The 19,605-nt window shown below is 36.9% G+C and overlaps 1 protein-coding gene across 5 annotated transcripts in view; it reads left to right on the forward strand.

The window, feature by feature from the left end:
- Window positions 1–312: 312 nt before the first annotated feature.
- Window positions 313–19,605, forward strand: part of LOC135837009 (insulin receptor-like) — a 438,237-nt gene continuing 418,944 nt past the window's right edge. For 3 of the 5 annotated variants that reach the window (XM_065352122.1, XM_065352124.1, XM_065352125.1), the window contains exons 1-4: window positions 313–478; window positions 896–995; window positions 1,074–1,171; window positions 1,320–2,136. The gene's annotated coding sequence lies outside the window, so the exon portion shown is untranslated. The remainder of the gene's footprint in view (window positions 479–895; window positions 996–1,073; window positions 1,172–1,319; window positions 2,137–19,605) is intronic. The other 2 variants (XM_065352123.1, XM_065352127.1) reach the window with 2 other exon arrangements.

Here is a 19,605-nt window from a genome sequence, read left to right on the forward strand (position 1 = left end):
GGCTGTGATTGGTCGATTTAAATCTCGCGGCTATCAGTACCACACAACAAACTAAAAAAACGAACTGATAAAACATCATAATACCGCAAAATTCAATTCAACCAATCAGAATGCTTCTGATAGGATTTAGTTACTTGCCTGGCCGCTAGGAGGATTAAACATCATTTTTCAACAGAGTTGCCAGTATTGTTAGTTGATAGTATTTGGCATTAGTCAAAGGCGGTCAAAGCGAAAGCGATCTTGCGAACTCGCGCTAGCGCTCCAAGCGCCACCATCTTCAACTATTCACGCAATAGAGGTAGCTATCCAGTTTTTCGTTCAAATCGCAATAATCGTGCAAGACCGTTCCCGCGTCGAAAAATCTTTGTCTTCTCTTTTCCTTCATCTGTAAAAGTAACGCTCCGTAAAATTAATTTGAAATATTAATTAAATTATGTGTTCCGAGTCTTCGTTTAAGACGTAATCGTCTCGTTATCACGTAAGTAATCCTTTTCTGTTATTTATAACCGAAGTATAAAGTATTCGTTGTAAGCAAGGACCAAAATCGAGTAGCCACCAGACTCGAGCAATCTGGCTTTACGATCATAAAGATTATTCTTATGAAAAAACGTATACTTTATGTATGGTCAATGGTCATTATACGAATTAATTATGGAATTCGTTCTAAGCATAATATGGCCAGAAATGCTGTTGGAACAAGCAGCACATCTCTGAAGTCTGAGAGTTCTGAAACACGTGTACATGTCGATGTGTGAGTGTTAGTGTGAGTGACGAAGGAAGTTTTATTTGAATTAATGTTCGTAATGTTCGCGTATAGGTTCTAAATTTAAAATAACGTCGTTTACATAAATTCATCAATAGACTAAAGTTTCTGTCTTTCTGTTTCACTGTTTAGATCGAACTCGAAGTAATGCCGCTGTAAAACCGGCCGTAGATAATCGTGAACGAAGAGCTTGTAATCATGACAGATTGAAGCTGCGAGATGATTTAAGCAAGTAATTTACACGAGTTGAATAACGTCGATTACTTAATATTCATCAATTCAATTGACTTGAGTTTTTGTATCACTTCAGATCGAAATAATTCCGCTGTAAAACCGACCGGAATCAACGATCAACGAAGAGCTTGTAATATCGTGAAAGATGGAATCATTAGCTGCGAGATGATTCAAGTAAGTAATTTACACGAGTTATTAACTCCGAAGCATGAAATATGTTTAATTTTGTATTGGTTGTATTATGTATTATGTATTTGCCATTTGAACTGTTTTCAAAATGCGTGTTTCTAATTTACGTAATTTTTCTGTGTACCTACATTAGGCGGTAACCGGTATCACCGAAATGATAAATGAAAGACTAAAGAACAAAACGAACGAAATTCGTTGAATAATTCTACAGTCCGAAATGCTGTTACGACCTGCCGAATATTTCTTCGGACTCGAAGAGTAAGCTTCAAAATACCAAATACACTCGATTGTAGGTACAGAGAAAATTCGCCTCGCCGAAACCTAGTCAACGAAGAACAGTCGAACCATGTTGCGACTTGCGTTCCACTAACACAGTCACTCTTGTTTTGATAATAAACCCTCTTCTCCGCCCTCATTCCGTAACTACCTTCTCCGGTGCCGGTCCTTCTTCCACTTCCACCATCGAAATTGGTTTTTCGTTATACTATTTTCCAACAGCGTTAGCGTCGGTCTCGGTTTGTGCGAAAACGTGAATGCGATATCGAAAGTGAAGAATACTACGCAGTTTCTTTTCGCCTTGCTCGGTCAAATATTCGCCGTCAGTGTGTGCTTCGTGTATTGTTTACAACGCGCCGTTTCGTGTACGTTAATTTCGATTTACACGTGGTTTTTGTGCTAATAACGTCGATTACGAGGTTAATTGTTTACATTTTTGTACGCGAAATAGTTATACGTGCGTTTATAAATATCCTATTTAGAATTATTTCGAGTTTCAGCCGGTGTCGAAAGTCGGAGTGCCGGTGAACGTGTGTTTTGTGTCGGAAAGTTTACTCGTGAAGTTTTATGCTGAAATTTTGCAAGTTGGATTCGCACCTTTCAACCTCCAAAGGTATACCTGAATGAATGGAATGAGTCGTATTCGTTTTGATAATCTAATTACACTTTGAGAGGTGAGTTTTGATCTCTTTTTTACACGTTAGCTCGATAATTTATAATGTTAATTCGAAATTCAGTAAATATTTCTGCATTTTAACGAAAGTATCGCAATTTTTCCCATTCGAAGGGAAGGCTGATGAAAGAAGTTGAGATAGGATACCGGCTACGGCGTCAATGACGATGACGCGGGTGACGGTGTGTTCTGGAATTCGCCACCGAAGGTCAAAATTATTTGGCGAGTTTTCGTCATATTTATGTTATGTTGTGTTATTGCGATTGTTAGGAATACGGATACCGATACCGGTGCTGTGACTACCGGCGTCTGTGACGATTTGAAATACGTAATCAATTCGACTTACTAGTCCTCTGGAACTTATTCGAAATACCGAAGCATATTTAGTTTCGGCGCGATTTTGATATCTGTTGATTCTTGTCGAGTTGTTTGGGTTTTATATGTGTCTGTTGATGATTCTTTTCTTTCAACAGTTATTTTTGCATCTTATAATTATTGGTTTTGATAACGGCGTCGATGAAAAAGCGCAATTTCACTATCATTGGCCAAGTTTTTTCCATCTATACAGTGTGATCACTTATTAATATGCGATATTTCATGTTTTAATGATGAAGAATGTCGCATGATCTGATGCTGAGGTTATTTCTTTCAAGCAGATGCCTGCTATTGGGTACTTCAACGCGGAATCGAGAAAATTTGGCGCCGAAATCAGGCAAAGCTGTGCTTAATGATCACCTAATGACATTGTTTATGATCAAAGGGACGTGTTTTTTTTTGGAAATATAGGGGCTTAAATGTGTACTTATCTGCATACTCAAAGTTCCATCTACATTCTACAAGGAGTCAACTTTTTTTTGGGGGGGGGAGGAGAGATACCACCCCGACGAGATTTTGCGGTCATATCTTCGTAGAGGTGCATTATATACGAGAACTTTTTGTCATATTCAAAAATGTTTCATGTACAAATATTTCAATCCGTAGAGTTCATAAATTTATATTTTCAAAGTACCTACAAGTTATGAACTTTTAGGATGGGTTATTAGCCATGAATATTTCCGAAAAAGACAAATTTTCATGTAGAAAGAACCCCTGAGGAGATGAGAACGCGAAGAAACTCTTTTCAAAGAGGCTTTCCCCTCCCACTACGGAAAAGCTCCACACTTGGCAGGTGGAACTTTTAGGTAAACCGTTTAGTAGACAAACTACCATTTTTTTGAAAGTTTAGGTAAAAAATTGAGATTTTTCTTACTTACAATTAGGTAACTTATAAAAATTCATTAAGATGCAACGTAAAACAATTATTAGGTCACCCTGTACAAGATGTAAAAATTTCTTCCCCTCATACCAGGAACACCTGCTCAACATACTAAAACATTAAAAACCATTCATCCAATTCAGCCATGATTGACCATAATATTGAAACAGTCAAAAACTTTGATTGGCGATTACGACTTTCTGATCAGTATAATAACCATGTTAGTGTATGAACTTTGTTGTGGTTCTGGTTATTACGAACCAGTCATATTTTGAATCTAATTCAGTGGTTCATTTTTCAGTGGAAATGTTCATTTAAAATAGTGATTTGTGTGATGGAAGTTTTCGAGTAGGTTGGTCGGTTTTTGCATACCAGTTGCTAAAATCATTTTTAAATCAACTTTATTTTTTTTAAAAAATGGAAGATTTTGAAAAATATTTCGAACCAAATTGGTTTGTTATGTATCGATTTAGAAGTGTCGAGCTTTTCTGACATCAATTTATGAGAAGATAGATTTTTTTGGGGGACAAGTTGGTCTGCGCGTGGTCAAATTCAAAAAATGAAAAAATGAAAATGAAAGCACTCGAGTGAACAATGAACATACTTACTACTATATCGTGGTAACTTTAGTACTTTGCCTACTCGTTTTCTACGTCTCATTTTTGACTAGCATTTAATCGTAACTTACAGAATAAAAATATCATGGTTGATTTCTTGCTACGTCCACAAGTACATATTAATGCTTTTTTGGAAATATTATATTTTTTCGAGCATTTCAGAAAAAAAAAGTAATACTACGGTTTAAACCACGTCAAAGGTAGATATTTAACTTACTGTTTTAATAGATTAGTATTGAATTACTTAAAAATAAGGGTTTCTTGGCGAATGTGGTCAAAAATTGGCGCGAAAGTCAACTTTAAGTGAGAGACTGCCTGGAAATATTTTGAGCCACGTAGTCATAAAACAAGCTCAGCCAAAGGTCCTAAAACTAGGGCCATTTCTGAAATGGATAACGTAGGTTTTTTTGTTTCTTCTGGATTGTACTACTACGTATGCAATACCTCGGCCACCTGCCCAAAAAAATTTATACGATTTGAATTTGTAAGCCTCTCTGATCCATTTCAGTTTGAACTTTGATACTTACAGTTTGTTACCCTTTAACAGCGATTTAGAGATCGATGAATGGAAAAAATGACGATTAATTATTTGGTAGTTTTATAGCACAGTTGTTTTAGCATTAAAAATTAAATTTTAGAAATGCATACTTCAAATTCGTTCTCAGTGTAGTTTAAAATACTTCGATTAAAACATTTTTTTGCGATGATTTTGATTGAATTTCCATAGTTGTAATTGTTTGTAACGTGACGTGACACATTTCTGGCGAGTGTTTGAATAAATCCGAGCAATAAAATACATTTGGATAATTTGATCAAAATCATCGTTAAAAATGTGATAATCGTAGTATTTTAAGTTGCTGAGAACGAATCTTGCATTAATTTTTCCCAAATGAAATTTTCGATGGTTCAAATGAGTCGAGTTTTATGAAGAGTGTACTTTCAAAATGACCCTTCTCAAAATAAAAAGTTTGTCTTTATTTGGCGCTACCGATCGAGCAGAGTGCTGAAGTACACTTCCATTCGTGTAGTCCTGTGTAGGTAAGGGCCCCTGGCCAGGACTACACGAGTGTAAGGGTATAGTTCGGCACTCTACTCAATCAATAGTGCCTATCAAAGACGAACGTTTTTTGGAAAAATGTTCATGGCCCACTCCTCGTAAATAGAACGATAGAAGTTGTAAAAAATTTCAAAGTCGATGGATCAGTGAGATTTAGAAACTTGAGTCACACTTTGGTAAAGAAGGGAGGGGGTGACTGAGGTAATGCGCAGGTTGCAGCACTCAGAAGTGGAGAAACACTTGAAAAAAATTACTTCCTCTTTCGTTTTCTTAGGCGCCGCTGAGGTCATTTCGTAACAATTTACATCGTATAGACTCAAGTGCCCATATTCGTAGTTCGTTCATTTGCGTTAAAAACAGTGTTTCAAAATTTAAAAAAATATATATTTTTCAACAAAAAGCGAGAAATATCTGAAAAAATTGTTTATTTAGTGATAAGAGTCAGTGTACAAATTGAAATTTGAACTCAATAGGCATTATTTGATCATTATTACCGCGCTTGGGTCGCACGTATTGAGTGCCAGCTCTAGTTACAGTTTCTATCTCTAGAAATTGCATAGAGGGGCCTCTTAGAAAAATTATTCGAGGATCAACAGCAACATTCAGAAATATATTTTTAAAGTCAATATACCTGAATATTTTTACGTCCTGCTCATTAGGAGTCCTTTAGGTGACTTTTCCGCGTTTCATTTGTAACAATGACCGTGCAAGGTGTTGGGGCCATCACTGTCCATTCGCCCTGTAACTGAATCCCAGGTAGTCCTGACATACTCACACATCTATACACATGCGTATAGATGTGTGAGTATGCGAATTACACCCATGTATCGGAAATCAATGTTGATTAAATTTTTATGATTTTGATTAACAAGTCCGATATTTCAATCAGGTGTATTTACAAAATTTCACAATTTGATGGAAGTGATCGAGTATCGAGTATGGTGAACAAGGATTGCAACTTACTGATGCTGAACACAAATACAGCGTGAGTTTTTCCTAAAAAGGATTTTAAAGATTGAATAGTGTAATGAAACTTTGAAAAATCTCAATTTTTGGGACCCTCCCAATATCACATCGTTGGTGGAGAGATGAAAATTGAATTGGATTTCAAAACCAATGGATTCGAGAGATTTAGAAACTGAGCATCTTTTTAGGGTAGAGGTGACCGAGGCACTATAAAAGTAACAAACCCAACAGAAGCAAAACAACCACTTTATTTCTCAATAAATTTCACTACTGTAAAAACCGTGGACTCGACCCGATTCAAAGTGAAATTTCTCGCATAAAAATAGAGAATGCTTTTGTTTTTGCTCCATAAGGTACATTCTGAAGCAGTAGTTCGTCGGTCATTTTGAGGCCCTAAATGTGGGTTTCTCGAAGTGCCTATTTTTTTGGATTACTGAAAAGAGTAAGAAAAGAGGCTAGTTAGATTTTTAGAAAATGATGAAAAAACAGACAAAATAAAATGAAAAACATTTTAAGCTGATGCTGATGTTTGAACGACTCGTTACTAATACCCGTAACCAAATTGAATTACATTGAATTAAATTGGAATTTGAAAACTATTAATTTAATGAATATTTGTGAAAAGCAGAATAAGTACTTAAGCTTACACATTTTTGAAGCAACACACATATTACGATAATTTAAATGAAATGAATCAGAATTTTCATCGTTATCGTCGTCATTTCCACGACCATTAAGATGAGAGGGCTTCAGGCTGATGAAGTGATGAATCTCCTGAGTGGGCTCACACCCCATAATACATTCGTCATCGTCAATCGTCCAATCGACATAGATGGCTTTCTTAAATGCTGGAGTAGACCATGAAAAAATGAAAAAGAAGAAAAATTCCTTACTCAGCTAGTACTTTCCAATCATGACTATTCAGTCTTCGGAATTTATCGCCGGAGACAAAAAATATGGGTAAAGTGCCCGACACAATAGATTACCTTACTTACCTATTAAATACCGTTATTGTTTACGGTAATAATACATTACCTCTATGTACATTGTACGTACAAGTACATACATTTATACGTATCTGCATAGGGATTTCCTTTTTAATTTTTCACCTCTTTATCGTGTCGTATACTCTTAATAGTCGTACACGTGCTGCACAAGGTGAGAATGTCTACCTGTAGTACGGTGTTATTTTGCATAAACAGGTGACGTCGAAGGTCGATTTGACGATGATTTTTTTCGTTTTTTAATTTTTTTTTTTTTTTTTTTTTTTGGTTATCGCGGTTCGTGGCTCATCTATATTTTGTTCACAGTTTATGTGGCTAGCTTCGCGAATGCGTCAAAGATACCGCCGCTGGCAATGTTTAACACTTGGGTGAAAATTACTCTCGCGTTTATCGAGGCGCGGAATTGAAATTTTCACGCTGTAATTGGTGTCCTTTTTTACTTTGTGTGTTTTGACTTGACTTGGGAGAGAAAAAGAAGTATGTGTTTAGGTGATTTATACGAGTAGAATTATTATGCATCGAATGTGCGAATGTATTGATTGATTGGTGTAGAATGAAACTATAGTGGTTGCTGAGTTTTCAGATATAGGTGATTTATTTTGAATCGATTCTGTTTTTGAAAAGAGCATCCTGAGATGTTCTTCGAACGGCTTCTGGGCTGGATTGTCATTGAGTTAATTTCTGAAGTCTAGGTATTCGTTGAATCGGTCTTGAAACCATGGCTTCTCTCGCTGAAAAAATAGAATACCATTATAAATTGACTTTTTTACATGATAACATGCAAAAGGTAACACGACGCGCACCAAATAAGAGCAGAAGTTGCTCGTTGGAATATTTTAACTAAAAATAAATAAAACATTAAATTAATTATTAAAGGTGAAAACAATTTTCACAATAAAAATATTATTTTATGAATTTGAAACCGAACTAAAAATCCACGAAACAATAAAATTACAATTAATTTTATGTACCTAATTAATTGAAAATTAATTTTCATAATATCAAACCGAAAAAAAAATGTTGAAATAACATGACTTCGGAAAGGTTAATTTTGGCTCCCGAGTCGTCGTTCCGGTTTCCTGAAGGAATTACATAGTGTTTCAAAATGGAGCCCCCCTTCCGAAAACATCTTATATGTGGATGACGTTGAAGCCCTTTCCTCTCAAACTCCCCCCCCCCCCCTGAAACTTTTCCTATGACTGAAAAGGGAATACTTGAGGTATGGTACCTCGTACGTTTGAGTATGAAAGTTTTTTAAAAGCGTAAACATGCGAAAAGCAAAAACTCTCTTGCAATCAGTGAATTAACGATCACCTGCCCTAATAGGTGTTCTTCTCGATTTGTGTGATAATAAGAGAAAAAAATATCACGAGTATCCCCATTCCCCATCCTATACAACGAATAGAGAAAAGTTAAAACACTCATCTAAATTTGAATTCCGCATCGAAGCATCAAACTGACATACACACAACATAAACAGAAACACGCAGCTGTCACGCCACTTATGTAAAGTGACAATGTCGTTGATCTTTCATTCTTGTTTTTTATACCATTAGCAATGTACTCGTAGTCGTATGTGTACTTGTAATAATTCGCGTAGTCGTGTAGCTGGCGTTTAGATGTAATGTAGCGTGGTATATTTTGTAAACGACGCCAGGTGAAATTTTTTTTCGTATCGTCGACATCGAAAATGACAGCCACGAAACACCTGAATCGTCACGAAGAATCCCTTCGTACTTGTAGTTGCATCAGTGAAATTCTACCGAAAATGAGCAACAAAAAAAAGTAACTTTTTTAAAGCTCAGAAGACGCATGCCATTGGTGCTAGTAGTTACTTGTCAATTAATCGGTCAAAAAACTTCCTTCAAATTTTTCCCCATATCAACATCTCGTCGTCTCAATTTGGAAGGTCGAAGTAACAGCACTACGTTCTTTCTTTCGGTTTCAAATACTCTACGAGTAAAATGTACACATACCCATAACCTTCGATTAAACTCGTACTTTGTAGCGTACAAAGAACAACAACAACACACAGCAGATGTAAAACTGCTGGCGCTGGTACAGACAGACAATGTAGCCCAAACGAAGGACTATTGCGGTTTCGCGAATATGTTCGAGTGATTAAGACATCGGAAGTGGCTACGTATTACCTATATTTATAATACATAGGTACTTGCCACTGCTTACCTTCCAATAGGGCAGACAAATGGGTCGTAGCTCGTAATGCTTTCATCACGAGATTTATACGAAAATTGATGAATGAAACTACCACACTCTCGAATTGCAGACCACCCAGCGAAATATCGAATTTCTGCCTCGAGTTGTGCAAGAGCTGATGTGTGTAGGTTTCCTCAAAGTACATAGATCCATTTTTGGGAGAAAAATTGGATTTTGTTGCCTTTTGAGCGCATCATTTTTTCTTTCATCGCCACGAAAAAAATCAAATCACATGGCTAATCGGTTTTATTTTCGGCGACCCTTCATGCATAATTACTCCTTAGGCGGTTGCATGTCGTTGCACTTTGCATGTTTGCCTCCCCCCTCCTCACACAATAAAGTGCTATTCATCAAGTTTGTAATTGAGTTCCAAATTCGATGCTTTTCTTAGCTTTCTGCCGACCATTCGAAGGTGGATCGGTCACAATAACTACGATTTCTTATTTTGGCACTATTCTAGCATTAAAAATTTTATTTTGCATAAAGTAATGTTACATTATTCGTTCTGGTACGTAGATTGAAATATCCTGTTAAACACTTTTTCAGCGATCATTTCGATAACATTTTCAATGGACAATATGCGTAGTACAGTGGAAGATGTATAAGGAGAAAGATCTACGTGTTTCACTGCTCTCTCAGGAGAAGAAGCTTGGATACTACCCCGAGATATTCAAACCTCCCAAACCCTGCACAATGCAAAACGTGTGCACTTCGCAAATACCGAATTTGCGAATAAGTTGTGCTCGAGACTCCTAACTCAGCATTTTCCCCGTAAACTGTCTCGAGGGACAAGTCCTGTAGTCCAATACAAATCTCACAGGACTGATAATGGATAAACCAAGTCCCAATGGTACTCGTACGTGGGTGAATCTGCTCCTACTGTAAACAATATTACTCGTGCCATCGTAACGTATGTACCTAGTACCTGAATATAGCCATAGAATATGCAATCGAATAAACTGGTCCACTACGTATGACTTAGTGGGCATATTACCTGTCTCACCACCAGTTTTTGAAAAATCCTCACGAAAAAAAAAAAAATTTGAACGATTTGATCGAAATGATGGTAAAAAGTGTAGTATATTATACAAATAATCTGGGTATTTCAATCTGCTGAGAACGAATTCTGCTAGTTTTTCCTAACTGGAATTTTTAGATTTAGTGGTTGAATAGTGCTTGAAATTTGAATCGTGTGTTTCCTGTAAGTTGAATTTTACATCAGCAATTGAACTGTTTTTTCCGAATTTTTCTGGATATTTATCATTTTGCAAGTAAATTGCTTTAAGGTCTTCGAAGGTCAGATAGCAATATTTCCAAATGGCCAACTCGACGTTGACGTCTTTTTTTAGTTTACCTCTTTCGTAATCTTCATAGGATTCTGAGTGTTCCAATCTTCTATTGATTAATAATGTTGAAGTCACTACCAGTAGGGTAATTGAACTGGCGTTTAAATGGCCAAGTTAGTGGCAAAAAGCGCTTTTTATCTCAAATTACTACTTTGAGGACTTGTGTGACTCACTAGGAACTTCATGAAGAGTCGCCTGGAGATTTGGATGGGAAGTGGTCTCAGTGGTAGTCCTTGGCGTAAGTACCTCACTATTTAAATTTTAGCTGCCAGGTTTGAGTTGAGCTCCCATAGTACATATAATTTTGAATTTCGAAATTTTCAAAAATCGATACCCCGACGCTCAGATTTTTCCCACGGTGTTGTCGTGGGAAAATTCTGACCCACGCGCTTGCACAAGGGGCATCTTTCATTTTCAAAATTCAACTAAATTTTTCATGTTACATCTCTCTTAGTATTATTCAAATTTTCATCGAAAATGAAGAACTTGATTTATGTTCGAAAAATAAAATATGAAAAAATTGGTTGAAAGGGAAAATGAAACAGCGTCCCTTGGTCAAGCGCGTGGGTCAGAATTGTCCCACGACAACTCCGTGGGAAAAGCTTGAGCGTTGGGGTAGCGATTTTTGAAAATTTCAAAATTCAAAATTTTACTGAGGGAGCTAAACTCGAAACTGGCAGACAAAATTTTGAAGGTGTGGTACTTGAGCCAAGGGCTACCACTGAGACCAATTTACATCCAAATCCCGGGGGGGGGCACTTCATGAGGTTCCCTGTCAGCCCCTGTAGGGCTACGAAACTGAAAATTTTTGTGGGTGTTCTCTCGCTCAACTTGAACTTCTCGCCAATTTCCGTCGAATTCCAATGTACTTTTTTCCAACTCCAATCTGCAAAGAACTTCTGTGATTTGTTTGCTCTTCTTTGAGTTGAATTTTTTAAAGATATTGTTTGAATTTAATTTGGCGAAGTGGCATCTTTCTATGTATAAAAAAGTGAAAAACGAATTGAAAATTGATGCTAAATGTGTGAGGATATTTCAATCATGATATTATCGAGAGTTATTTGTAGAAAAATTTCAAAGCGTGAGTAAAGCATTAATCAAGCAACAAATAAGCAAAAGCAAATGCAAAAACTCTCTTGCAATCTGTATTTTCTTCCAGCGATATGAGCAAATGTAATTCATCGTTTCATTACATCAGGCGAGTTGAATCATTTGCAAAGAAAACATAATCTTTTCATTTTATTTTATAGCGTTCTTTGAGGAAACGATCATTACCGCCCATAGTCCTTACTCAATTGGCACATTTGAAAAGTAAAATAACACCATTCTTGATGCGAGACGTTGATTTTCCTGACTTCAACATTTGAAATTTGAAATATTTTTGAAAACATGAGATTTGGCTTGAGTAAAGCGAAGGCACAAACTTTTTAAAAAACACCATTTTCGAGAAATAGAACAGAACAACGTTATTTCTAATGTGAGAAATCAATTTTTCTACGCACAACATATTACATTTTAAGTAGGTATATTATGTACCTGGTATAAGTTTGAAAAAATATTCTCCAACAGTAAATTGGTCAGACTGGTCAGAGAAATTAATAAATAATCTGACCACGCGAATAAAGCTACCTACAAAAAAAATAAAAGCTGGACCATTTTTTATGTTGGCTCATTCATTATCATCTTTCATTCAATCTTTCCAATTCGTTGTCGAGAAATTATTGCCTTTCTATTTTTTTTTGTGAATGCTGCTGAATCTGGGCACTCTGATTCAAGTTCACCAACACGAGTGAAAACCCCCTCAAAAAGTCCTCTTTCGGATTTGTAAACCTAAAAAATTTGAGAAAATACTATGTAATACGAGTACCTAGATGGCTCAAAACCGACATCTAGGCGAAAAACCCCTGCAATATTGTTCGATGCAGAATTGCATCGGTTTGAAAGTCACCCAACTTCGTTCCGACGTGAACATTCCACTCTTCTGCGATCCAATTTTTGTGGAATCATGTTCTAGCAGTGCTGTAATTTTCTATTTATAATGATGTTATCTCGTCTGGACTTTTCAAGTACCCTTGTGCGAGAATTTTCGTGAAGAAAAAATTGAAATGCATAAGGAAGGGTGAAGTGAGAGTTGCGAGATACTCCGTATCGATATTAGTACGCTGTATGTACGAGTACGTTATCTTGCAACTATTCGAATGGCTTCGATGCAGCCTTCGAGTTAGGTTTCGTTCGGAATTACGATAAGATAACACACCTTTGCTGTGCGATATATATCTCTGCCTTTGAGCAAATCTATTACGAAGACGAACAAAGTTAACGTAATGCATGTAAGCATGTTTAGTTTTGACTTGATGCTTGTAGATGTATGTACATATGACCGAAGTACATACGTAATATGATTATGACGCGACGTGTACTGTTTAATTCTGCATCGTAATTTTCTCGCTTTTCGTGTTGTAAAAATTTGCGTGAAATATTTAAAATTTGTTTTGGAAATCCGAATTTTTACTGCGGTTCGTGATATCGGTGATCTTGTTTCGTATTAATGTCATTGTTAGGTGTCTATTCGTGAAACCAAGGTGTTCTGGAAAGCCAATTCGAACAATTTCGTGCAGGTTATTCGTTGGCATTTTCAAAGCAAAATTTCAACGTGTTGTACGTCGATGGTTGATCATTCGTGTAAATAATGTCCGTGTGGTTTGGTTCGATTTTTTTTTTGTTGGAACGAGGTCCTCATAGATGAGGCGAAAATTTTGATCGAAGACGAGACATCACCACACTGGTTCTGTATTCTGCTTGACAATGATTTCGGTGAGTTAGTTTATTTTCTACGTATCTTACATAAGTACGTAATAATATTAAATTTTCGCATGTAACTTTTGCGATGAATGTTTTTCATCGAATTAATGTCATTTTTAGTAAGATTGTGATGTGTTTTTTAATATGAATCTCACGAGAAGTTGATTAGATAAAATGAAAAAGGAATGGGAGTATCCGATGGAGAGATATCATTCCAGTAAAATCTTGATAATGTGTAAATGTGATGTAGGTTTTTACATCGGATTTGTGAATTTTGTTCGATATTTTGCTATAAAATTGTGCAATAATGCTACATCTTTGAAGTGGAAAAGGTTTCGATGCACCTATCGACGAATTATATACGATGGTTGACCATAGATAAATAATGATCTTTCACGTCTTATTCTTTCTAATTCGTTGTCGAGGAATTGTCCTCATACTTACATACTTTTTTTTAGTGAATGCTGGCTAGTCTAAGTTCATACTTTTTTTAGTGAATGCTGGCTAGTCTAAGTTCACTAACAGATTTTTTTCAAACTTATTGTCAGATACTCAGTGATTCGAAAAAAGCTATTTTGTTGCATACGAGTAGATCATACGAGTACGATAAACCCACGATTTAAAACCATTTTCTGAGCTTTGTTGTTTTCATAACAACAGAACCTATTTTACTAATTGACTAAATTGCTCAGATTACTCAAAAAATGCGAAAGTAAACAAAAACGAATTTGATTTAATTCAGGCATGACAGTGTTTGAATTTAAAAAACAAAAAGAGGTGCTTTATTTGAGAGAAGAGAGTCCTGTGATTATGGCGAGTTGAGCTGGTTCCTTGTTATGAATCAAAGTGTGCGATGTTCGACCATCAATCATATTTTTAATGGTCTTTTTTTCAGTATAGACTACAGAGGTATTCGGATCGTAAAAAATAACAAGATCGTAAATAGATGATAGGAATCAGACAATCCATACCTATGGGTACCACCTCTATAGGTATAGGTACCTTCTTTTTTTTTTTTATTGAATATTATGTTGACAAATGAACACAGTGTAATCATTTCTTCGCTTGAGTGGTGCGATCATTTCATGGAAAAGTATTTTTATTTGCACGCGAGTTCCAACTTCCAGTAGTATGCGGACATTCCGTAGGACTTGTTTGTGTTTACTATGTTTTCCTTCGATTTTCCCCTCTCTTCGCCCGTTCGTGCTTTCAACACGTGTTGATGTGTTCAAATACATACTTACGTTTTTTTTTTGTAATGTACGTAGAAATTTAGCAGTTGCGGAAATGGGAAATTTGCGCTAATTTCTTCGTGTGCAGTTTTTAAAAGCTCTGAATTTTTGTTTTCCTGTTGTTTTGTTTGTGAAGAAATTTTGATGAGGTAGCACGATGTGTGGTGTAGGAATTAGGAATAAGAGAGAATTTTAGAACTAGGAACAAATAATGAGAAGATAGGTATTAGGAAATTTTATGATTAGGAAATATTGGGATGGGTTTGGATTAGGATAAGACAAACCTACCTAACCACATAATACAAAAATGCTCTATTTTAATTCAAATACACGAAGATCTGTTTCAACCAATACTCAATCGAAAGAAAGGGATTTTATTTACAAGGTAGGTAGAACCTACATCATACACAATCTTAGTTGGAACGTATCCCAGTGTAAAAATAAACTCGAAAAGTAAATTGAATTTACATACATTTCTAGACATTGCAAGCAAGTCGAAATAGTTGGAAATCTACTAAATCTATACCTAGATTATTCAGATTGAATCACTGTATTAAATCCTTACCTAGATTATTCAGATGAATTCTAACTACTTTACCATTAACCTAATCATTACCTTGACCATATCAATCGTAGTTGGACTGAATCTATTCATAGATTATATCGTAGCCCTATACTTTGAAATAAGAACCTAAATGCTGACCAACATATTGGCTAGAGGATTTCCCTCAGCCATGCCGGTAACTCGACCAGGAAACTTACTCCATTAGAATTGATGTCCAATTAATTAGTGAAATAAATTCATAGCAACACAAAATAACACTCGCGTTACCGGAGAAATTATATCATTTTAATAAGTTCAATTTTAAACAAAATACTCGAATTCAGCCATGTAATGACTGGCAAATTTAAAGATAAAAAATTACAGAAAAAATACGAACGCACGTTCTTAATCGAGTGGAAAAAACATACTGAAGAATAGGTAGGTATTACCTATTGTCATAATCACTCGAGTTTCCCACCATAGATTTTAACCTTGAAATGGGCTCATTGAATTTATGTACTAAGTTTTGCCTAACTATTTCTATTCAGGCTCGTCTATAGCACATAATTTCTCCCCCTGCCAAAGAGAAAATCTGTGGAAGGGAAAACTCGAATGCAAGACTGAAAAATTACGTTAAACTATTGAAAAAAATTAACAAGAACTATTGAAAAAACAGCTAATCTAAACTCGAGTATGATTAACAATGAAAATGTAAAAAACAAAGAAAAAACAATAACAAAAAGAATAACATGAGAACGACTATCGCCAGAAAACACACTATCCAAAAACGAAAAATGAAATTACAATACAATAAGATTCACGATGATAACGTAATAACTCGAAACGGAAAATACAAAAGAAAAAAAACCAAAAATTTACAAAAAGGAAAAAATTTTGAAATCGAATCTTATTTCTTCTTTTTAATAAGATATTCTTCTACCGGATAGAAGTTATCTCGTACTCTAAACCGATCCATCGCTCGAAGGCTTCTGAGAAGACCAATCATTCGAACTCGTGGCACCTTTTCTTTACACCTGACCGTTCTTGAATAGGGGATTCCCGGCGGTCCTCGAAGGTTGATTGAAACAGCGACAGGATCATAACTTTTGATCAACGGACCAATGTCTCGTACGCCCAAGATTACTGTACCGTGATGCGCTTCTACTTTTTTCGTAGTCTTGAAATTAGCGACATAGCACGGGAACCAATGAACATCGTTCTTGTTACGTTCAATACCGGGAGTCAATCTTAGTGGTACATTGACCTTTCGTCGTACTACTAACCGGAAATCATCCTTCCAAGGTACGTAAATAACCTTAGGATGGTGAAGGACTTCGAAATCGAATGAGACATTCTTGTCGAAAAACTCGAGTGCGGCAGTATTAATCAACGATACCTGAAGCGTAGGATCGATGATTATTTCGACGTAATCGTTGGCTATTTTCCCCAGAACAGTGACGAGGTGTTTCATGTTGGTCTGATTCTGGTACGACCATCTGGGACGGAAAACATGCTCACGTGGGTAAACCTCATCACGATAAGTCGAACGGACCAAATTCAGATGGTTACGCCAAGTAGTGGCCTCGATTTCGATTCTTGGCCATTCGAATGACTGCCTTTTGTCATAATACTCGAATCTGGGAGTCATAATCTTAAAATGGACATACGTTCCTCGTATCAGTGCTTCCCATAGGTCAATCGCTAGATGTTCGAAAACTCGGTCCGAAGGATCCCACTCGAATTCATAGGGCTGATAACTATCAGGCCATTGTTGCGGAACGTATGGTCGGAGGTTGCATTCAGGAATCTCATCGTCGCCTATCAACTCTTGTGTGAAAATTTGAATTCCATCGATTTCAGCGTAGTTCAGTCGAGGAAACTTGGCCGTGACATATGCTGGTTGTGGTGGTGGAAGAACGACGGGAACCACAGCAGCGACGGGAACAGCAGCAGCGGCGGCTTGAGCAGCTAGTTCATTTTTATCAGCTAATGGAGCTGTTTGTACCGATTCTTCGGCATTATTGTCGGTAACATTATCGACCTGCATCGACTCGTCGATGGATTGAGTTGCCGTTGCTGATGGAGCAAACGTTGAACTCAGATTAGCGACATCACTCTTAATAGTGGCAGAGGTGACATCAGCTGAAATTGACGTAGAACTCGAGTCGTTTTCACCGAGAGATAACGTCGATGGTCGATTTTGCGGTGGAATAAGATCGAGTAGGTTGAGATCAGCCATAAGAGAGTTCTGACGGAGAGTTGCTAAAATACTCTCTACTGATGGATCAGCTTCGTTGGGTTTCGGTTGTTGAATTTTAAATGTCTTTGGCTCAGGAAACCGAAAACCAACGGTTTTCTTTTCACCGGTACTGTCTTCCTCAGTGTAGCTCAATTTCTTCGCCGGTGGTAGACCTTCGTCTGGGCTCTTCAGTGCACTCTTGAGAGGAGCTTGCAATCGAGTAAGCGATACAGATAATTGTTCGAATTCGGTGGAATGAGTTAGTCGGGCGGCATCGTCGAAGGAAGAAATCGATAACTGACGGTTTGTTCGGTTAAGTAGATCGATGTTGTTTTCGAATACGTCATCACTACCACTATCGGAGATGTTGATCGGTTCTTCATCTTGTGTTAGGTCAATCGCCGGTTCGCTCGAGTTCGATACAATTTCTTTGGGCTGTTTTTCTACGCAATCAAATGAAAAAACAGAAGGCGGCAGAACTAAATCGTTCTCGGAAAACGCTCGACGAATATGTGCAGTCACGTTCAGTCGTTGAATCGGTGTCGGAGGAGCGGGCGGTATTGGTCGATAGAGGGTCTCCATTTGCTCGAATAAAAACTCTGTTAAGCCTTCAACTTCGACAGCGATTAGAGATGGTAAATCGCATATATTCGGTGTCTCCTTCGGAATGAGGCACCTTTTGCAAGGAGATAGGCGATCGGCGGTGAAGATGGCTAGTAGGTACTCTCAAATATACAATTCCACACGTTGAATTTCAGCTTCCATGATGTGTCGAGATAAAGATGCGGGTAAATCGAGTGCGGAAACGGAAATCTCGATGATCTCGGCAATAGGGCATCTGACGTTTTGTTTCTTGATCGTAAGAGTGTCTTCCTGATCGTTTCGTATTACGAATACTCGAGTGTCGAGATCTTCAGCTGAGAACGTTTTCTTTAAATTCTCAGGACTCGAGTTAACGATTGGGTGTATGTGGCTTTGGCGACAGATCGCGTACAAATCATTCTGTGAACATTTTAAAATCATACACGAAAATAGGTTAGAATTATTCTATGAGAGACTTTTATCATTTTACATACTAAAATAAATTAAAAATAAAAGAGAGAAAGACATAGAAGGCTTAGACAAGTAGACAAAGGCTCCTATTCTATCGGCGGTTGAACAGTGTCATCGGTGGCTGGATTGTATTTACGAAGATGACGGATATTTTCTCGAATAATATATCCTGGATTTTTTTCATCTTCGAGTTCGTAAACGTTGATGAAAGGCTTTGTGATGACTTTATATGGGCCTTTCCATTGGTGTGATAGTTTCGCAGCTACTCCTTTCTCTTTCGATGATACTGGTCTATTTTTCACAAACACTCGTTCACCAATATCCAATATCACAGGTTTATGAACTTTATGGAAATAGGCTTGTCGACGTTCATGATTCTTTTTCTGGTTTTCGAGTATTCGCTGGTTGATATCGAGTGGTAATTTTCGTTGTTTAATTATATCGACTAATGAATCGGGTACTAATCGTTTACGTACTGCTTCATAGGGAATGCAACCTGTTACAGTGCTTTCGGTATAGTTCAATTTACGCTCGATATCTGGTAAAATACGACACCATGATTTTTGTTTATCAGCGATATACTTTCTCATACTCGAACCAATAGTGCTCATTATTCTTTCGGCAGGGTTACTATTCGGAGTATACCTTGATGTATACCGAATTTGAACTCCTCTTTTTAACCAAAATTTTCTCCAATACCGAGAGGAAAATTGTGGACCATTATCGCTGAGTACTATTTTCGGTAATCCAAATTCGTTAATCCAAAGAATCATACGTTCGAGTATATTTGCTGAAGTCACGACTTTTAATGGGTATAATTTGACGAATTTGGTAAAATGATCTTCGATCACGAACACAGTATCGACGCCAGCTGTACTACTTGGAATTGGTCCAAAATTATCCAAACACAAAATCTCGTTGAAACGTTCAGAAGCGAGTGTTTGGATTGGACCATACAATCGAGTTGTTGATCTCATTGAAATTTGGCATGAGATACAATCATTCACAAATTGGCAAACTTGCGTTGTTAAACCAGGCCAATCAAAATGTCTTCGTATAATGCGAATCAATCGAGTAATTCCAACATGACCGTATTCATAATGATAGTGTTGAATTATTTCTCGTTGTAAACTTTTTG

The sequence above is a fragment of the Planococcus citri genome, chromosome 2, assembly GCF_950023065.1.
Source record: "Planococcus citri chromosome 2, ihPlaCitr1.1, whole genome shotgun sequence".
In the NCBI taxonomy this organism is placed as follows: domain Eukaryota; kingdom Metazoa; phylum Arthropoda; class Insecta; order Hemiptera; family Pseudococcidae; genus Planococcus; species Planococcus citri.